The sequence below is a fragment of the Schistocerca nitens genome, chromosome 4, assembly GCF_023898315.1.
Source record: "Schistocerca nitens isolate TAMUIC-IGC-003100 chromosome 4, iqSchNite1.1, whole genome shotgun sequence".
NCBI classification, from domain to species: Eukaryota; Metazoa; Arthropoda; class Insecta; order Orthoptera; family Acrididae; genus Schistocerca; species Schistocerca nitens.
In genome coordinates, this window is record NC_064617.1 from 503981915 (window position 1) to 504003715 (window position 21801).

General features: G+C 42.2%; 1 protein-coding gene across 1 annotated transcript in view; it reads right to left on the reverse strand.

Moving 5' to 3' along the window:
• LOC126252392 (synaptotagmin-5) overlaps window positions 1–21801 on the reverse strand; it is a gene marked incomplete at its 5' end in the record, with an annotated part of 250182 nt that overhangs the window by 157354 nt on the left and 71027 nt on the right. The gene's annotated exons all lie outside the window — the stretch shown is intronic.

Genomic DNA, 21801 nt, shown 5'->3' on the forward strand with positions numbered 1-21801 from the left:
CCCTACATAATGCCGTGTGTAAGCTAGTCGACCTTCATAATAATTAGGGACCTGGTATAGCCTGGTGGAAATGGCCAGATCTCTCGACTAAGCCGATTGGCCCTACTTTCCTGTGTTGGACGGGGTATGTGTAGCGATGATAGCTCAAAAGAATTCCAGAGAGTGATGGGAGAGAACACGGAAAACGTCACGACAGCCGCACCTCTCGCTTCTTCCTACCCGCGGCAGCCTACGTTTGTCGCACCCGGTGCCACATTCCTGTCGGCACTCCTATGGTCCGATAAATCGCTGTGTGTGAACACAGCCCACTGTCAGCCCTCCCTCCCCTGCCCCCATATCAGGGCCTTAAACCTGCCTCCCCCCTCCCCCTCTCCACCTGGGTCTTAACCCTTTCCGATTCGAATTTTTATTCTTTGACTTTGACGCTTCACAATTTTGTTATATCGTCATGATCAACTGGAAATTGTTTTACTGCAAAGAAAATACGGAAAAAAACATATTTTTATCTTTATTTCATTTTCTTTTCGAAGAGGGACTTGAGAGTACCGTCGGGTCACAATGGTACTGTCATCGAAAAACATAACTTCATGTGAAATGGTGATGATAAAAACAGTTCTTTCTCTCGTTGCCACAAACACCTTACATTGGGAACACTTTGAATGAGGTGTTGATTCTATATTATAAATAGCACAGTTTTCACATCTCCCACCAGTAGCAATAAAACCTAGCTATGAGCTCCAAGATTTTGCGTTCAGTATCATCTGAGAGTGAAAATTCCTTCTTCATTCTTTTGTCCGTAAAAGAGTAGGATGTTTCATGCTATCACTGCTCTCTTCAAATTGAATTCTTTCCGCTTCTAGGAAATAAGTGGAAGTATTTTGTTGGTATGGTGTGATTTTCCGTTTGTTTGGTCTGTGAATTGTTGAGTGTGAATCTTCCAGAAAAAAATGTTCAAATGTGTGTGAAATCTTATGGGACTTAACTTTTTTAAAGTCATCAGTCCCTAATCTTACACACTACTTAACCTAAATTAGCCTAAGGAGGAACACACACATCCATGCCCGAGGGAGGATTCGAACCTCCGCCGGGATCAGCCGCAATTCTTCAAGAACCTGATACGTTTCATAATAACTACATGCCTCATTTGGTGTATCAATATCGGATGGAGCCGCTCCAATCTCTCATTACGTTTCAACTTTCTTGCCATTTCAGTCCTTAACATTTTCTGGTTATAAACGATTATTATCATAAACAGACTTAGCACGAAATGGAGAAAAAATAAGAAGACCGTTTTATCACAGGAAACACTCAGAATCAAGCATAGACTGTCCACCTTGCAACTGCACGCAACAAAATAGTGAGAGCACTGCACCTTCATAAAAAATGTAAATTGCACGATTTGTTCATCTTAAAGTAATCTGTCATGGGCGATGGACAACCGTATCGAGTTTCATCTTGTACATTTGTTCGCCATTATTGAATAGTTCATAACATTTTCTCATGTATGTTTCGTTCATTACTCTATCACTACATACTTCCATTAGCGGACGATAAATATTCGCAGGTATCAACTTCCGAACATTAAAAAAATCGAAAAATGGCTCAAATGGCTCTGAGCACTATGGGACTTAACATCTGAGGTCATCGGTCCCCTAGAACTTAGAACTACTTAAACCTAACTAACCTAAGGACATCACACGCATCCATGCCCGAGGTAGGATTCGAACCTGCGACCGTAGCGGTCGCGTGGTTCCAAACTGAAGCGCGTAGAACCGCTCGGCCACTGTGGCCGGCAAAAAGAAAAAAAAAATCGAGTAATATATCTGATCTTACAGTCGTCAGCATATTTATTCACGCATTTCATTATAAACAATTTCAGAAAGCACAATAACGTCTTTCGTCTGGCTCTGGCCCAATACAAACAGGATGCCAAGAGCCTCATATCAGTCTGGGTATGGGGAATAGGTGTTACTTTCTAGATTACTCAACGGAATTTTGCAGAATTCGTGCAAAGAAACTCTTTCAGTTCCGAAGGAAGGAAAGAAGGAAGGGTGAGCGTCATGATTTCAGAAGCACCCAGACGAGAAGAAATGAGGGCGCTTGTGATAACAGTCACCTCACTTAAATGTACCAAACGCATATCGACATCTCAGTACTTCTCTTTTCGGTGAATGGTCTCCTTTAATCCAAAAGTATCTAGATGGAAACATTAGTGTTTTCGTTGCTGATCAGCTAAATAAAATGGAGACTTTGCAGAAGCTTTGGTGACATCAAAAGACGCAACATCAGCCAAGTGGCACGATTTCTCACGCACAATGACGGAAATAGAATGTTTTACACCATGAACATCTTGATCGAAAACTACAAGTGACACTACCGTATTTACAAGCCTGTGAAATATACTGATTAAAATTTCATCCTTTTGCGAGCTTATTTTTAGTGTTTAGAGAACAGGAAAGAACCATTCCTGCACGTGACTACGGATATGATGGCTGTTGTGTGTATCCAACGTTACTGGAACTTTTCATGTGGGGAACGCTACACAGTATTCCCAGACGAGTTATACGTTCAGCTCGTCCCCGTCTTTCGGACTTCGAGGAATGTCGAATTATTGAGGTGCTTATACCGATAGATCACACAGACCGTTGGCTGTAGTGCTATAACTGCAGAGCAAATGATGATAAAGTGAACTAAGGACAACAATGTGCCAAGAAGATTAGGTACAGGTACTTTCTGAAGGACTCCTCACAAGAAGATCCTAGGACTGTTCGTCTGGCTCTGACGAACGAACAGATGACAACAGCTGAAATCTGGGCAGAGGTTACAGGCAGCGTGTCACCACACCACAAACCGTTGGGAACAGATTACTGGAAGCTGGATTGAGATAACGAGTTTCCATCCGTTATTTTCTGTTGACATTGTACCACAGGCAACGGCGTCAACTGGGATATTCATTCGCTTTCTGTGCTGTTCACCGATGAGTCTCGGTTCTGTTTCTGGAGATCAAATCAACGCCAACGTGCCTCTGTACGACCTAGTGTAAAATCACAGGATGCAGTGATTCTAGAGACCCATACTTCTCCAACTCCTGGGATCATGGTGTCGGGAGATACTGGATATGGCAACAGGACCAGTTTGTTGACAGTTGGATTAGGAGAGATTAGTGTTTAACATTGTATTTATTGTTTTTAATGAAGTCTTTTTTTAAAAGTTTTCTATTAAACTTAACCCAAAATTTAAGTCTTAGTAGTAGATGTATCTTTTTTCACAATGAATTCAATATGTTCAAGTTTGGGGCCTTACTTACCCGTCAGTATCTCTTTAATATCTGTGTTTTGAGCAAAAGCCAACAAAATCAACGAAATTTGTAATTAAATTTTTTGTAGTTATCATAAAATACCCCCCCCCCCCTCCCCTACCGCTTCCTCCAGCCCCTCGGTAGTACACAGTATTGAAATGGCATTGGTATTGCTAGGACTGTGTTAAAAGATTTTTTAAGGTTATGGGCACTACTTACGCATCTGTAGTTCCTTAAAAAGCACATTGTTAATATTAGCAAACAACAATTAACGAATTTTCTTTTAATTTTTTTCAGATGGGCGTAAAGTACCCGATCCCCCACTCACCTTGGCCACACAAGTTAATGAAAATGCGTGGTATATCTAGCGTTAAATAACACTCAAGTCATCATAGTAATAAGACAACATACAGTGCACACTCGGAAGGATGGAAACACTGCATTGATTGCCCAGAAAGAAAACTCAACATTTTACATACAGCAGATAAGGGGCCTACGCTGGATACTTTAGAACCTGAAACTCATGCATGCAACATGCAAGAACCTGAAAATGTGTCTCCCCTGGAGTTTCTTTCCCAGTGTTTTCGACGACCTGATCCGCCAGTGAAAAGTACAAGGACAGACTTGGAGGAAAGCGGCATATGGCCGAATACAGCATCGATGTGGGGGCAAAGTGGCTGCACCGAGCTCGTCGCTTGCTACTAAGGACTACGAAGGTAAACACAGCACAGAAGCCGGTGCGAGTGCTGCAGCGTTACAGCACCGCCCAGGCGGTGACACTGTTACACTACGGTCAGTCCATTTGATTGTAAATTTATTTTAACAGTTTAAATAACAATTGGTTGCTGTCGTTTCATTATAGATGTAGTTTTTTAAAATGGTTTTAATTAATAACTTTCACTTTCTGGACTTAACTTATTTAATAGTTTATTTAACATAGTTTATGTACACTGATGTAAAAGGATGGCCATTTCCTACTTCACCCTCGTAGTCTACGGCATCCAGTATTTAGATTATGTATGGATGACTGTAGAAGACAAGGGGAAAGACAAAGTCCTGATTTGTACCATCAGCATCATCATCATCATCATCAGTGTTCTGCCTGAAGGCAGGTTTTCACATGGTAGTTCTCCAGGCTGTCCGGTCTTCTGCCATCCTCTTCAGGTCTGCATAATTTCCTCTTCCCTTTATGTCGTCTATCATCTTGTATCTCCTTCCTCTCAGTCTTCTCCCACAAACCAATCCTTCCAAAGCATCTACTAGCAAGCACTCCCTTCTCAATAAATGTCCCAACCAGTTCTTTTTCCTTTCTCTTATAACCTTCAGCAGACATCTTCTCTCACCAATCTTTTCCAATACTCTTTCATTACTCACTCTTTCCATCCAGCTTATTCTCTCCATTCTCCTCCACATCCACATCTCAAATGCCTCTAACCTTTTTTCATCCTCTCGTCTCAGTGTCCATGTTTCTGCCCCATGTAGTGCCACACTCCAGACAAATTTGTACCATAGCGTATTGCAAATGTTCAAATGCGTGTGGATTCCCAAGGGACCAAACTGCTGAGGTCATCGGTCTCTAGACTTACACACTACTTAAACTAACTTACGCTAAGAACAACACACTCACCCGTGATAGAAAATGGTTCAAATGGCTCTGAGCACTATGGGACTTAACATCTGAGGTCATCAGTCCCCTAGAACTTAGAACCACTTAAACCTAACTAACCTAAGGACATCACAAACATCCATGCCCGAGGCAGGATTCGAACCTGCGACCGTAGCGGTCGCGCGATTCCAGACTGAAGCGCCTAGAACCGCTCGGCCACACAGGCCGGCCCCATGATAGAGGGAGGACTCGAGCCTCCGGCGGGAGGGGCCGCGCGGCATATTGAAAAATACCATCCCGACAGACATGTGAGTCTATTAATGTGGCAGATTACTTATAATATATATATATATATATATATATATACACACATTATTTCATCCAGGGAAAGAACTTGTTGAGGCTCACGACATGGAATATCATTATTGCAGGCCTGCAGTCAGGCAAGTGCTGTGGGGTTTTATGCTCTCATTAAAGTTATTTAGATTGTAAGTGAGTTTAGTACAAATTACATGTCCGCCTGCTTAGCTGAGTGGTTACGTGCTTGCCTCCATTGCAGCGGGCCCGGATTCGATTCCCGGCCGGGTTGGAGATTTTCTCCGCTCGTGGAATGGATGTTGTGTTGTCCTCATCATCATTTCATCCTCATCACCGGCGCGCAAGTCGGCCAATGTGGCGTCGACTGAAATAAGACTTGCACTCGGCGGCCGAACTTCCCCGGATGGGGCCTCCCGGCCAACAATGCCACACGTTCATTTCCATATGTTTACATATTAAATACGTGTATTAGTCTGTTTTTAAGCTTTCTATTAAAAGTTTCTCATTTCTTTACGTATTATTTCAGTAAACGTGAAAAGATCGAAAAGTCTGATTGTAGTCATATTTTTGTTTACGTTTTCGTGCAGTACTTGGAGGATCCCATTTAATTCTTCTGGTTTTCTTTCCAGCAGTTTAACTAGTTTGTGTCCATTCAGTATTATGTTCATATATCTGGAAGTAGCGTAAATCTTAGGTTGTTTGACTTGAAAACTTTTGCACTACTAGTTTGTTTCAACACTGTTTGCTTACATAAAAGTTACATTAAAATTACAGCCTGTTGTGAATAAGTTACTTAAGGGATTTTATAATTGAGTGAGTGCTTCGTTCTTGTTGACAGGAAATAATTAACTTTCCATGTTATACCATACATGTGAAGCACTAACCTTAGGCCAGATTTTTGCGACTCGTAAATAACTAAAACTGGTGTGGAGTGAAGTTTATTAAGTGATTTAATTCTATTTTTAAACTGTAATTTGTGTTTCAATGCGTGATAAGTGTGGATGTTGCTTTAGGATAGTCAGACAGATGTGTAAATAATCGGTTGAAGTTTCACTTGCGTGACAGTAGTGGGGAACTGAATGGGGAACTCAACAAGGCTCTCCAATGAAACTGCAAAAAAGACGAAAGACTCGCTAAACAGGAGGCAACGATTTGTGACCTTCAGACAGAATTAGAAAAGGTGAAATCTGAGCTAAATAGGTCGAAGGGGAAAAAGACTGTAGGAACTTGATATAGGTAACAAGCAATTGGGTAAGGGGAGCTCTTTAACTCCTTCATCTACATTTGAGCTTACAGTATCGAATAAATTTTACTTGTAACCTAAATTAGGACGGGAAGAGCCTCATCCAACTGTAGGTCATAGTGGGGAGCAGCAGACATCTATCAAAGAAACTAACTGTAGATCGGTACCAAAAGAGGGTGGGAAGGAAAGAGTCTTGCTGATAGGTTGCAGCCATAGGAGGGCTGTAGGTCATATTGTAAAGGAAAGATTAGGAACAATTACCAGGTCACAAGTATTGCGAAGCCAAGTTAGACAGTTGACAGAGGACACAGCGAATTTGTGCAAAAATTTTGACAAAGAAGGTCTGGTTACTATAATAGGTGGAGCAGGGAACAACCTGGATAGGTTAGATGGCAGCAAGCAGTTAATATTGTGTGTTGAATTCAATATAGATTTTCTAAAGGATTCTGATCGGAAAAATAATTGGGAAATCTTGTTTGAATACTGCCATTTGACTTCAGTAATTAGCTTTCCAACATAGGTGAATAAAAATAGTAGGAACCTAACTGAAATGTTTTCTTTGTTGAAGATAAAGTAGGAAAACAACTTTTTACCCAGCAACAAATGCTCTCTCTGATCATGAAGCGCAGTTAGGATAAAGAAGATAGTGCCTTACAGTATTCATATTCCTCAGTGTAAATGAGTTGGAATAATTAATGACTCCAGGACAAATGTTTTTAAGAATAGTTTACAAGAGATGACCTGGAATGAAATTTATAATGAATCAAATGCTAACATAATATGTAATATATTCCATGATAAATTCATATCATTATTTGAAAATAGCTTTCCACATGAATTAAGTGGAAAGGACATGAAAAAAAAAACATGGATCACTAGAGGCGTTAAAGTATATCTGCTGCCAAGAACGAGTAGAGATCCTGCAGAAGTTAAACACTACAACAAATTCTCAAAATTTCTAAGGTAATTTATTACAAAATCAAGTAACACTTGCACAGTGTCAGAAATCAATACTTCTGACCACAGACTTAAGACTGTGTGGAATGTTTTGAAACGAGAGACAGGATAACCAGCCACAAAACAGGATAACATCACTAGTGAACTGAATGCTGAGTCACAGGTAGCAAATATATTCAATAATCATTTCTCAAATTTAGTAGAAAATGTAGGGACAAACAGTTCAAGAGGAAAATCACAGCATTTTTTTGAAAAGGCAACTCTCATAAAGATCAGTCATATGAGCGTATCACCAACTTCTCCTTCTGAAATTATGAAAATTATGTACTCTGTCAAAAATAAAAGTTCATCTGGATTTGATATTGTTTCCAATCGAGTACTAAAGATTTATTTCCACGTAATCGGCCCTGTCTGCTTGAAATATGTAATGACCTTTCCTAAACCCCTCTTTAAGAAATGTGGCAGGATTGATGTTTCGCTACAGATATTTTTTTCCAAAACATTTGAGGAGGTGATGTGTTCTAGAATAGAATCTCACCTGAGCAAAATAATATCGTCAGAAAATCAGTTTGGATATCAGAAACATTACTGAGAATGCCGTTGCAGTGTTCACTGAACAAATTTTACAAGCATTAGGTAACAAAATAGCGCCAACTGGTATTTTATCTGACCTATCTAAGGCATTTGACTGTATGAATCACAATAACCAGCATTTATAAACAAAGTAAAAGAATTACTGAATGGTTGGTTGATTTGGGAGAAGGGTCAAAACAGCGAATCATAAGTCCCATCGGATTAGAGAAGGATGGGGAAGAAAGTCAGCCATGCCCTTTGAAAGGAACCATCCTGGCATTTGCCTGAAGCGATTTAGTAAAATCATGGAAAACCTAAATCAGGATGGCTGGACACGGGTTTGAACTGTAGTCCTCCCAAATTTCTGAATGACAAATCTTCGTGATAAATTTTTAAATATGAAGTAGGAAAAAAAATTGTGTAAAGAAAAATTATGTTCAGCTGACACATTCCACATCATTACGAACTGTCATGTTCATGATCTATGGAACAAGTGTTAATTTAATGTAATATTCTCTTAGATAAACTGAAGTTTTGTGGGATTGATGGTAGAGGCAAGCAACTGATAATGTCATGTCTAACTAAAAGAGTGCAGAAAGTTACACTTAGTAAATTAACCAATGTAATCTGGGGTATTGTTCTGACTGGGGAGAAATCACATATTGGGTTCCCCAATACATGATCTTAGGCTCACTATTGCTCCTCATACATGTAATCGACCTTCTGTCTATTACACTACAGTCAGAATTAGCTCTTTTTGTAGATGACACTAGTGTTGTAATAAATCCAAGTAACAGAAGAAATAGCAATCATGATTCTTAAAAGTATCATTGACTGGTTTTCTGCGAATGGTCCCACTATCAGCTTTAAAAAGACCCAACATATCCTGTTCTGCGCATGTAGGGATGCAATACCAATGATAAGTGTAACACATGGCGAGGAAATAACAAATAGAGTGGAAACTTAAAAATTATTTGGTGTCCACACTGATGAGAGTTTGAACTGGAGAAAGCACATTTTGGAACGCCTAAAACAACTTATTTTTGTCACATTTGCAAGTAGAATCATTGCTAATCTTGGGGAGAGACAAATAATGAAGATGACGTTATTATTCAACAATGTCGTATGGAATAATGTTCTGGGGTAACTCATCTTTAAGAAGGGAAGTCTCCATTGCCGAAAAACGCGCTCTAAGAATAATTTTTGGTACACAGCCACTGTCATCTTGTAGACACCTGTTTAAGGAGTTGGGCAGATTGACTACTCCTTCAAGTATATTTATTTCCTCCTGAAGTTTGTTGTAAACAAGCCACTGCAGTTCAAAAGGAACGCTGATGAATACAACCACAAAAACAGAAGGAAAAATCACGTTCATTACTCCACATTAACCTTGTTCTGTATCACAAAAAGGGGTGCACAATGTTGCAACTAAAATTTTTGATAACTCACCCAGTGACATAAAATATCTGATAGAGAGCAAAGTAAAATTTGGAAACAAACTGAAAAGTTTCTCTTTGACAACTACTACACTGTAGAAGACTCTATTATTTTAATGTATAACGGATGGTGGGTAGTAGCTTCTAACTCGCGTCTGTATATTTAATAATCATAATGATATTAAAAAACAAAAAAAAAGAATTTATAAATGTTCACCATGTAGGCATATTTACAAATTAATTTGTGACGTGAATGTAAACGAACGCGTTCCACATCATTACGATTTATCCTGCAAATGATCCATGAAACCTGAAAATAACTAACATACTAGGTAAATTTTGGTCTGTGTATGCTGCCTCAGTTATTTTCATTCGCAGGAAAGTTTCTAGCAATCCATTGAGGACTGTGGAACAGCAGCCGGATATGAGATACTTCAATGATGATAATCAAAACCGATAACTCTGTTGTAATTCAACGTCATTTATTCAGAACATGTTTCCAGTTTCGAAACCGAAAAGCGCCATCTTCAGGGCCCTGTAGAAGCAAACATACATAGCATGATTGAGGAGTATCAGAGTACAGACAACAAAAATAAAAATTTATGGCTAAAAAGGGGATAAATTACATAATAGAATCACATAATAAAAATGTACTATCGTTATCCATACAAAACTAAATTCTGGATCTAACTTAAATTGCTTAATTTCTTTTTTCCTTAATCCAGTAATCACATACTCCACTGACGTAATGTAACCGAGGGGAACCCGAAATGTACAACGAATTACACCAACAAAGCAATCGAAGTCACATGTATCCCTAACTGGGCCATCTACAAATATGGGATACATCAATAATAAAAAACGAAACAAACTAATAACATAATACTAAATGGCTGGAGTAAACAAATGCAACAAAAACCTAATGAACAAACGGCAATGGAAATGCAAACCCACCGAAATGATAACATATACTCTAATGATCTCTAATACGTATCCGATGTAAAACATTGTATGAAGCCTCGTATAGGAATAGACACGTGCTTCATTGATATAACTATTCAGCAACCCAGTCATATCCCCGAGATCCACGACGCTAGCATAGCAAACGTGTATGTAACTTGGGTAAGTAAAAGAGCCTAAATACAATATCTCCAAAGTAACGACGAAACAAGTCACCAATTGTAAAATGTAAACTTTCACAGCCATAATTGTCACAATTAATAAAATATTCCGGGCTATTATGCCGTGGTATAAGGGATTTCACTTCAAAACCCGACGTTTCGTCCCCATCTGCGGAGGATATTTTCAAGGGGGATCGTAGCTTTATTGAATGACTCAGTAGCGAACCAGGATGTAAACTGGACGTTCAACAAAGCTACGATCCCCCTTGAAAATGTCCGCCGGAGATGGGGACGAAACGTCGAGTTCTGAAATGAAATCCCTTAGACCACGGCATAATTGACCAGAATATTTTATTAATTGTGACAAGTCACTTATGTTTCTTCTAATTGCAGGAAATTTACTGGACATAAAACAATGTTGCCAACATTAGTAACATCCACTGTCAACAAGTACCCACATGGTTAAAAGTAAATAAGTGATACAAATCGACGAACAATTGCCAAATAACATCTCGCGCAGCAAACCCCCCTATTTATAAGTAACAATACCTTACGAGGTGCATTCAAGTTCTAAGGCCTCCGATTTTTTTTCTATGTAACTACTCACCCGAAATCGATGAAACTGGCGTTACTTCTCGACGTAATCGCCCTGCAGATGTACACATTTTTCACAACGCTGACGCCATGATTCCATGGCAGCAGCGAAGGCTTCTTTAGGAGTCTGTTTTGACTGGAAAATCGCTGAGGCAATAGCAGCACGGCTGGTGAATGTGCGTCAACGGAGAGTGTCTTTCATTGTTGGAAAAAGCCAAAAGTCACTAGGAGCCAGGTCAGGTGAGTAGGGAGCATGAGGAACCACTTCAAAGTTCTTATCACGAAGAAACTGTTGTGTAGCGTTAGCTCGATGTGCGGGTGCGTTGTCTTGGTGAAACAGCACACGCGCAGCCCTTCCCGGACGTTTTTGTTGCAGTGCAGGAAGGAATTTGTTCTTCAAAACGTTTTCGTAGGATGCACCTGTTACCGTAGTGCCCTTTGGAACGCAATGGGTAAGGATTACGCCCTCGCTGTCCCAGAACATGGACACCATCATTTTTTCAGCACTGGCGGCTACCCGAAATTTTTTTGGTGGCGGTGAATCTGTGTGCTTCCATTGAGCTGACAGGCGCTTTGTTTCTAGATTGAAAAATGGCATCCACGTCTCATCCATTGTCACAACCGACGAAAAGAAAGTCCCATTCATGCTGTCGTTGCGCGTCAACATTGCTTGGCAACATGCCACACGGGCAGCCATGTGGTCATCCGTCAGCATTCGTGGCACCAACCTGGATGACACTTTTCGCATTTTCAGGTCGTCATGCAGAAATGTGTGCACAGAACCCACAGAAATGCCAACTCTGGAGGCGATCTGTTCAACAGTCATTCGGCGACCCTCCAAAACAATTCTCTCCACTTTCTCGATCATGTTGTCAGACCGGCTTGTGCGAGCCCAAGGTTGTTTCGGTTTGTTGTCACATGATGTTCTGCCTTCATTAAACTGTCGCACGCACGAACGCACTTTCAACACATCCATAACTCCATCACCACATGTCTCCTTCAACTGTCGATGAATTTCAATTGGTTTCACACCACGCAAATTCAGAAAACGAATGATTGCACGCTGTTCAAGTAAGGAAAACGTCGCCATTTTAAGTATTTAAAACAGTTCTCATTCTCGCCGCTGGCGGTAAAATTCCATCTGCCGTACGGTGCTGCTATCTCTGGGACGTATTGACAGTGAACGCGGTCTGATTTTAAACAATGCGCATGTTTCTATCTCTTTCCAGTCCGGAGAAAAAAAAATCGGAGGCCTTAGAACTTGAATGCACCTCGTATAAAGTAACCTGTTAGTCATTCAGTAAATCCAGTAGCCACATGTGTGTAACATGCACATACTGGACCATGAACGTAAAAACTTCCATATGAAATCCAACAGTATAAAAACAAGAACACACATGTATTAACATACAAGAGCAAGACAATGAACTCCAAACATTTCGTAAGAATGTGAACACCGGCAATAACTTAAACAAACGTGACAAACGCTGAGTGCATCCTTATATGTCCTCGCTAACCTAAGAAATGTTGTGCATTTCGTCCCATACCCAACGGCAATCTTAGTGAAATAATATTAGACAAAATGCATAATTCATGTATTACAACTCAACACATCTAACCTACACTGTGATAGCGGGACACCAGTGTAAAACGAAACTATGCGCCCAAAAGCCACTTTGTAGAGAGAAAATCAACACTGAAACTTCTCCAAGTTACTAATGAACCAGACTCAATTACACATTTGAAACAAAAATAATGTGGCGGTTGAAGTCGTTCATTACATAGCATGACATCTACTACAAAAAGGTCACAACTGAATAGTGCACAAACACACATAAAGAAGGAAAAGGGCAAGCAAACGACACATTCACACACCTTAAAAGCAGGAAGCAGTCGTTAAATATCCAGACCAAACAGTTCAAAAAACTATTCCAATACCACACATTAGGAAACTTGTAAGTAGCACACCCAGTAACCATAAACCGCAAATGGCCTCAGTAGCCACGTGGAAATAACCACAACAACTGTACATATGTCAACCAGCAAAATAAACATCTTTTAGACAAGCACCGCAGACCCTAAAAACATAAAAACTTTAGAAAACTCTAAAAAGTAAATACAAATTAACGCTGGGAATGGCAAGTGATTGGACACATATATGTACGTGTTTAAATACAGATTAACAAAACATCTGAATGTCCGGAAAGTAGCGAGTGGCATACGCATAATCATCCGAAGCAATAACACAACCGTAAATGCGGAAAGTAAAGTGACACAACTTGGTACGTGGAACTAACCACAACACGACACTTCGTGACAGACAAACAGTACTACCAACAACGCAGAAGCGTCCGAAAATAACAGGCCAGCACCATGGTCCGTGACAGTTCAGTACAACGAACCAGGAGGCCATATGTGCCACACATTCCACCTACGACTCAGGAACATCCATCAGCCACAAGCAAAAACATAGTAATCACCGTTACTGGGTCATCTACACTCCTGGAAATTGAAATAAGAACACCGTGAATTCATTGTCCCAGGAAGGGTAAACTTAATTGACACATTCCTGGGGTCAGATACATCACATGATCACACTGACAGAACCACAGGCACATAGACACAGGCAACAGAGCATGCACAATGTCGGCACTAGTACAGTGTATATCCACCTTTCGCAGCAATGCAGGCTGCTATTCTCCCATGGAGACGATCGTAGAGATGCTGGATGTAGTCCTGTGGAACGGCTTGCCATGCCATTTCCACCTGGCGCCTCAGTTGGACCAGCGTTCGTGCTGGACGTGCAGACCGCGTGAGACGACGCTTCATCCAGTCCCAAACATGCTCAATGGGGGACAGATCCGGGGATCTTGCTGGCCAGGGTAGTTGACTTACACCTTCTAGAGCACGTTGGGTGGCACGGGATACATGCGGACGTGCATTGTCCTGCTGGAACAGCAAGTTCCCTTGCCGGTCTAGGAATGGTAGAGCGATGGGTTCTATGACGGTTTGGATGTACCGTGCACTATTCAGTGTCCCCTCGACGATCACCAGTGGTGTACGGCCAGTGTAGGAGATCGCTCCCCACACCATGATGCCGGGTGTTGGCCCTGTGTGCCTCGGTCGTATGCAGTCCTGATTGTGGCGCTCACCTGCACGGCGCCAAACACGCATACGACCATCACTGGCACCAAGGCAGAAGCGACTCTCATCACTGAAGACGACACGTCTCCATTCGTCCCTCCATTCACGCCTGTCGCGACACCACTGGAGGCGGGCTGCACGATGTTGGGGCGTGAGCGGAAGACGGCCTAACGGTGTGCGGGACCGTAGCCCAGCTTCATGGAGACGGTTGCGAATGGTCCTCGCCGATACCCCAGGAGCAACAGTGTCCCTAATTTGCTGGGAAGAGGCGGTGCGGTCCCCTACGGCACTGCGTAGGATCCTACGGTCTTGGCGAGCATCCGTACGTCGCTGCAGTCCGGTCCCAGGTCGACGGGCACGTGCACCTTCCGCCGACCACTGGCGACAACATCGATGTACTGTGGAGACCTCACGCCCCACGTGTTGAGCAATTCGGCGGTACGTCCACCCGGCCTCCCGCATGCCCACTATACGCCCTCGCTCAAAGTCCGTCAACTGCACATACGGTTCACGTCCACGCTGTCGCGGCATGCTACCAGTGTTAAAGACTGCGATGGAGCTCCGTATGCCACGGCAAACTGGCTGACACTGACGGCGGCGGTGCACAAATGCTGCGCAGCTAGCGCCATTCGACGGCCAACACCGCGGTTCCTGGTGTGTCCGCTGTGCCGTGCGTGTGATCATTGCTTGTACAGCCCTCTCGCAGTGTCCGGAGCAAGTATGGTGGGTCTGACACACCGGTGTCAATGTGTTCTTTTTTCCATTTCCAGGAGTGTATAAAATACAGTAGAAGTACAGCGATAGACGTACGGCTAAAAAGTGCAAAGAATCACTATTTGTTACCGTAATGTCCAAAAACAACTACTTTCATGTAAGCTAATGTACCACTACTACAGGTGCAATATATGCGAACACCTTCCGAATGAGAGAATGAAATCCAGAAAACCACTGTGTCCATACTACCAACAAGTACATGTAACACCACTGTCGATCAACAATAAGCGGTGGCAAATCCCTCAGCCTCGGTACCCCTTAGAAAGTAAGAATAGGCAGTGGCATCTACAAGGAACCTAGATAAGCCTTACACTAAAAAAACTATAGGAGGAACGAGACCCTCCTATACAAACCGCAGATAACAAGTGGTGGGCGTGAACGCTCATCGTACAGTGTACGTTAAACGGACAAAACACATGATTCAAGGTAAAGCGGTCAGGTATATTATAGGCACGCGAACCCTGTCTGCAGTGAGGACACATAACCACGAAGGAAACACTGTAACCTTAACAACTGATGAAATAAATTAAATCGCTTGGGCTGTTCAGTTACAGCCGCTTAAATTACGAGGTGTTTGTGTTACATAAAGTAGGAAAAGGGCAAACGAACGACACATTCACACACCTTAAAAACAGGAAGCAGTCGTTGAATATCAAGACCAAACGGTTCAAAAAACCATTCCAATACCACACATTAGGAAACTTGTAACACACGCAGTAACCATAAACTACAAATGGCCTCAGTAGCCACGCGGAAATAACCATAACAACTGTACATATGTCAACCACCAAAATAAACATTTTTAGACAAGCATCGCAGACCCTAAAAACATAAAAACTTTAGAAAACCCAAAAAGTAAATACAAATTCACATTGGGTGTTTATGCCACGTAAGACGTAAGACGGAGCGAAGCTCTTGACAGAAAGCGATATGTGTGAAAATAAACTTTACAAAAGTAATATCTACCATCAGAGCTTTTTAAGTATCTTAAAACGTGATGACAGTGTCTTTTGCTGTAGGGAATACAATACTCCAATAGAAAAGCAAACGACACACGTTTATAATAAATCAAAATGGACGAGTAGTACACCCCATTTTTTTATTTAAAAAAAAGAACGACGCACCATGAAGGAATTATGCAAATAGGACATACATTGGTAGATGTGATGTACATGTACAGACAAACAAAATTTCAGAAAAAACTAAATGATTAACTCAAGAGAAAGAGCTTCAGAAGTTGAACATGTCAACAGCACGTTTGTCCACCTCCGGCCCTTATTCAAGCAATTAGTCGGCATGGCATGGTAGAGTTGTCGAATGTTCTCCTGAGTGATATGATGCCAAATTCTGTCCAACTGACGTGTTGGATTCTCAAAATACCGAGCTGGTTGGAGGACCATGTCCATAATGCTCCAAACGTTCTCAAATGGGGAGAGATTGACGACCTTTCTGGCCAAAGTAGGGTTTGACAAGCACGAAGACAAACACTAGAAACTTATCACAGGCGGGCGGGCACTATCTTGCTGAACTGTACGAACAGCATTGCTTACCACGAAGGGCAGCAAAACGTGGCGTAGAATATCGTCGACGTACCTCTATGCTGAAAGTCTGTCACGGATGGTAGCCATAGGGGTCCCGCTATGAAAAGAAAAGGCACCCCACACCATCACTCCTCGTTGTCGCGTTGTCGGGCCGTATGGTGGCTAACGTTTCCTGCCAGGAGAAATGTCCGCCAGACTTCGCCGCGAAAGCTCCACAGACGAACTGAGAACATTGCTAACACCTGGGTGTCGAAGACTGGAGACCACACGACAATCGGATTTTTCTAATTTTTTCATATTTGTGGTACGTGAAGCTCAGAACTCTAATGTCGCTCACCCAGGACAGTTCGATGCAACTCTCAAAAATCCTCGAGAAAATCTACTTTGAAGTTTTCCGAGCACGTTTAACACCATATAGTAAGATCGAATTTCCGACAGACAGTGTGGCACTGTGACAGAATGCTTGGCTTCGATTCTCAGCCAATGCATATTTTTAAACAAAAGTGCATGTTCTAAGAGCATTACCGTGAAGTAAAAAATAGATAAAATGGAAAAACTTCAGTTGCGCTCGAGGCAGAAAATCGCTGCATTCGAGTCTCGTTAAGTCAGTATTTTTTCGTTTTTTCCGTTCAGTTCGAATACCTACATCGTTTAAATATAAAATGCATCAAATACGCACTAATTAAAACATATCTAATTGTCAATTTTACGAAAAATGCATGTCCTCTTATTTACGAGGGTGTGCTGAAAAGTAATGCCTCTGAATTTTTGTGGGAAAACTCTTGACGCTTATCAAATAAAACCAGCGTAATTAACATTCGACATCTTTATTCATTACGACTACATATTTGCAGCTGTCTGCCACTATAGAGCTTCGAATAGTAACATGGAACATGGCAGTGCGTAACGTAACTACGTCGGTGCTTGAGAAAACTGAAAGCACGAATTTGACGATTTCTTCCACACATGGATCATCATCTCCTTCAGTATAACAGCGCTAGACCACGCACGAACGTTGCGACATCTGCAACAATCTGTCATCGATTATCCTCCTTACTGTCCCGAGTTGGCTCCATCCGATTTTCATCTGTTTTCAAAATATAAAGAACACCTTCGACGACTTCACTTTCATAGTGATAAAGCGGCTATAGCAGAAGTGAGGTTACGGCTCCGTCAAAAAAGTCAGCCGGCCGGAGTGGCCGTGCGATTCTAGGCGCTACAGTCTGGAGCCGAGCGACCGCTACGGTCGCAGTTTCGAATCCTGCCTTGGGCATGGATGTGTGTGATGTCCTTAGGTTAGTTAGGTTTAATTAGTTCTAAGTTCTAGGCGACTGATGACCTCAGAAGTTAAGTCGCATAGTGCTCAGAGCCATTTGAACCAAAAAAGTCAAACTTTCTACAGTGATGCAAACTAGTCTCTGGCTGGGTGAAATGTGTTCGTTGCAGTGTTACTACGTTGAGAAGTAAATACACTGACGGGAAAAAATCGCAACACCAAAAAATAATTAATGTAGAGTAATGAAATTTCGGGAATAAATTTTTCTACGTAAAATATTTAAGTCATTAACATTGCAAGATCACAGGTTAATGTACGCGCGATATAAGCCATTGCAAATATGCAATTTTGTTATATCAATAACGAATGAAACCCTCAGACTGTTGAAGAAGGTTTCGTAGTCAGTATATCATGAACTTTTACTTGTCCAGAACCCCAAACAACCAACAGTTAAATACAAGACTTCTTGACCTCGCCTAAATGTTTAAGACATATGACAAAGAGATGAAATTACATGAACATTCTCTACTTCATTTAATAAATACCATTATGTTCGATTATTTCCTCCAAATGTTGTTGCACGGTTAAAAGATGAAATTACATGAACATTCTCTACTTCATTTAATAAATACCATTATGTTCGATTATTTCCTCCAAATGTTGTTGCACGGTTAAAAGCTAAATAAACTGAAACGTCCTGGCTGGCTATTACAGAAACAGTGAGGTTGGCAGAACAGAGGGATCCATGCCTTAAAATAATTTATCAGTAAACGAAGGCAACCGCTCCTGTCAGTTTACATGAAAGAGGAGCAAACAGCAGATATAAAATGCTCTATCATCTAACTCTCTGTTTACTGATTATGTAATTTCTCCATCAAAACATACGATGTCGGGGAAAATTCGGTAATACCAAAAAACAGATCTAGAGAAATGAATTTCGGGAATGTATTTGTCTAAGTAACACATTTAAGTGATAAACATTGCAGAATCACAGGTTAACGCAAGTCCGAGATAAGCCATTGCACAAGTGAAATTCTGCTACATTTGTAACCTGTGTAGCCGCCAGAATGTTGAGTGGAAGCATGCAAACGTGCATGTATTGTGTTGTGCAGGTGCTGGAAGTCAGTTTGTTGGGTAGAGTTCCAGTGCTATTGCATTTGGTCGGTCAATACAGAAACTGTTAATGTTGTTGTAGTGGACGCTGGAGTTGTCGTTCATTGATATCCAAAATGTGCTCAATTGGAGACAAATCTGGTTATGGGCAGGCCAAGGCAACATGTCGACAGTCTGTAGAGCATGTTGGAGTACAACAGCGGTATGTGGGCGACCGTGAGCTGTTGGAAAACACCCCTTGGAATGCTGTTAATGAATGGTAGCACAACAGATCAAATCAAATCAGCAGATTGACTTGACGTACAAATTGACAGTCAGGTTGCGTGGGATAACCACGAGAGTGTTCCTGCTGTCATACGAAATTGCATCCCAGACCGTAACTCCAGGTGTAGGTCCAGTGTGTCTAGCATGCAGACAGGTTGGTTGCAGGCCCTCAACTGGCCTCCTTCTAACCAACATACGGGCATCACTGGCACTGAGGCAGAACCAGGTTTCATCAGAAAACACAACGGCCCTTCACCCTGCCCTCCAATGAGCTCTCGCTTGACACTAGTGTTCGCAAATGTTGGTTTGGAGTCAGTGGAATGCACGCTACAGGGCGTCTGGGTTCAACGTTGTGGCGACGTTATTCACGACTCCAGAGAATACCGCACCACAGTCGATAAGCTGCGCTCGAAACACTCGTAGAGCAGCAGCTGTAAACGTTGGCAGTACGAACACTACCAAGGTCCGCCAGGGGCCGCAGTTGCCAACCCATGAGCCTCACCTGTGTGGATAGCGATTGGTCGATGCCTCGTTAAATACCGGAGCACAGTTCTCTACCTGCGCCGAGGCCGGCCGCGGTGACCGAGCGGTTCTAGGCGCTTCAGTCCGGAACTGTGCGACTGCTGCGGTCGCAGGTTCAAATCCTGCCTCGGCCATGGATGTGTGTGATGTCCTTAGGTTAGTTAGGTATAAGTAGTTCTAAGTTCTCGGGGACTGATGACCTCAGATGTTAAGTCCCGTAGGACTCCGAGCCATTTGAACAATTTTGAACTGCGCCGAATCCCGTAGTCTCCAGTCACCGCCGAGTCTACAAGCTGCAGTTGTCTCCGAGACAGGATTTGTGGGCACCGTAGGCCTGCTCTGGATTATACGTAGGCATCACTCAAAGATACGGTGACAGGACTTTAAGGACTGGTAATAATTTCAAACGACTAATTGTGTTGCACATTTCACAAGAAGCATTATTTAAGTTGAGTATTTATTCATATTTAATAAATATCATTTTATTACTAATTGTTAGGAATATTTCTGATTGAAGATAACCTACGCTGTCCTCCTGCATTCCAAACAGAGCTGTCCTTGAAGTAACCGACTTATAATAGTTCATTGTGTCACTGTGGTGCCCACTGTTACTCAAATTGTACGATGCGCCAGAGGTATACGTCGAACACGTAGGTCTTCCCTCTCGGTAGTGCCACGTGGCTGCCCGGAGCCCAGTGTTATTGCGACGGTACATTCCCGTAACCACCGCTGCCAGCAACCATGTACAGTGGATACAGTCCTGCCAATCTTACCGCAATATCACATAAGGAACATCCAGCTTCTCGTAGCCCTATTACACGAGCTCGTTCAAACTCAGTGAGGCGTTGATAATGGCATCTTTTCCACCTTATAGGCATTCTTGACTAACATCAACTCACCACGTCCAATCTAAAATGCAGATAACGCTCACGACCGTTATAGCATGTACTTAAAGCAAACCTGGTTTGCCTTCTCCTAGTGGCCTTACTCGGGAGAGCGGTGTGCTGACCACACGCCACTCCATATCCGCATGCGGTGACGCCTATGGGCTGAGGATGTCACGGCGGCCGGTCGGTACCGTTGGGCCTTCATGGCCTGTTCGGGTGGAGTTTAGTTTAGTTTTAGTGGCGTTACTACCGCCACTCATATGCGATTGGTGCGAAATTTGAACAGACGTCTTCTGTCGGATGTAGGAACACACCTACCAACTTCCGTTCATGTCGCACAGCTCCTTCTTGGTGTTGCGATTTTTTTCTGTCAGTGTATGTAGACATGAAGAATAAAGGTGTAGAATGTTGTCACTGCAAGCATAAATTCTTAATTACCGATCTTTTATAAAAGACAGTTAATAAAGATTGCTTGAATTAAAGGAACATTACGAACTGAGTTATTTTTCATCTTTATGCATTTTTCGCTTCTCGGAAATGCTTGTAAAAGATGTGCCTCTGCTTAAAAATTTGCATAGGGCAGGAATCGACAGGAGACCTCTCGTGTGGCAGACGAGCTTTCCACTATAGAGCTGCGCAGCCTGTCGAAATATTGGTCTTACTTTATGGTATTAAATACTCTAGGAAAACTAAGTCGGTTTTTTCGAGAAGTTTTGGTGGGCCATCGAACTGTTTTGTTCATTGATATTTGAATTCTGGATTTCACATACCATAAATACTCTGCCGGAAAAAAATTAGTGCAGCTGGAGAGACGACATTGATTTTTATCCGATGACGTTATATGCCATTGGGGTATAGTAGATGTACTGATAAAGGTTTCAACATCGTACGCCAAAAGATGACGTTCCGGCATAGCTACCAGAGCGCCATCTGTGTCTACCCTTTAATAGCGAACGCTCACAGCCAGAAGGGTCAGTGTGCGCAAACATGTGAAGCAAGCAGGCAACCATGCCACAGAGATGCACTCGTGCTTCCTACAGCCAATGGAGCGAGTTTGAAAGAGGTCGAATTGTGGCCTCCCGAGCGGCGGGATAGTTCTTCCGGAGAACTACCACACAGGTTGGATGTGCTGCG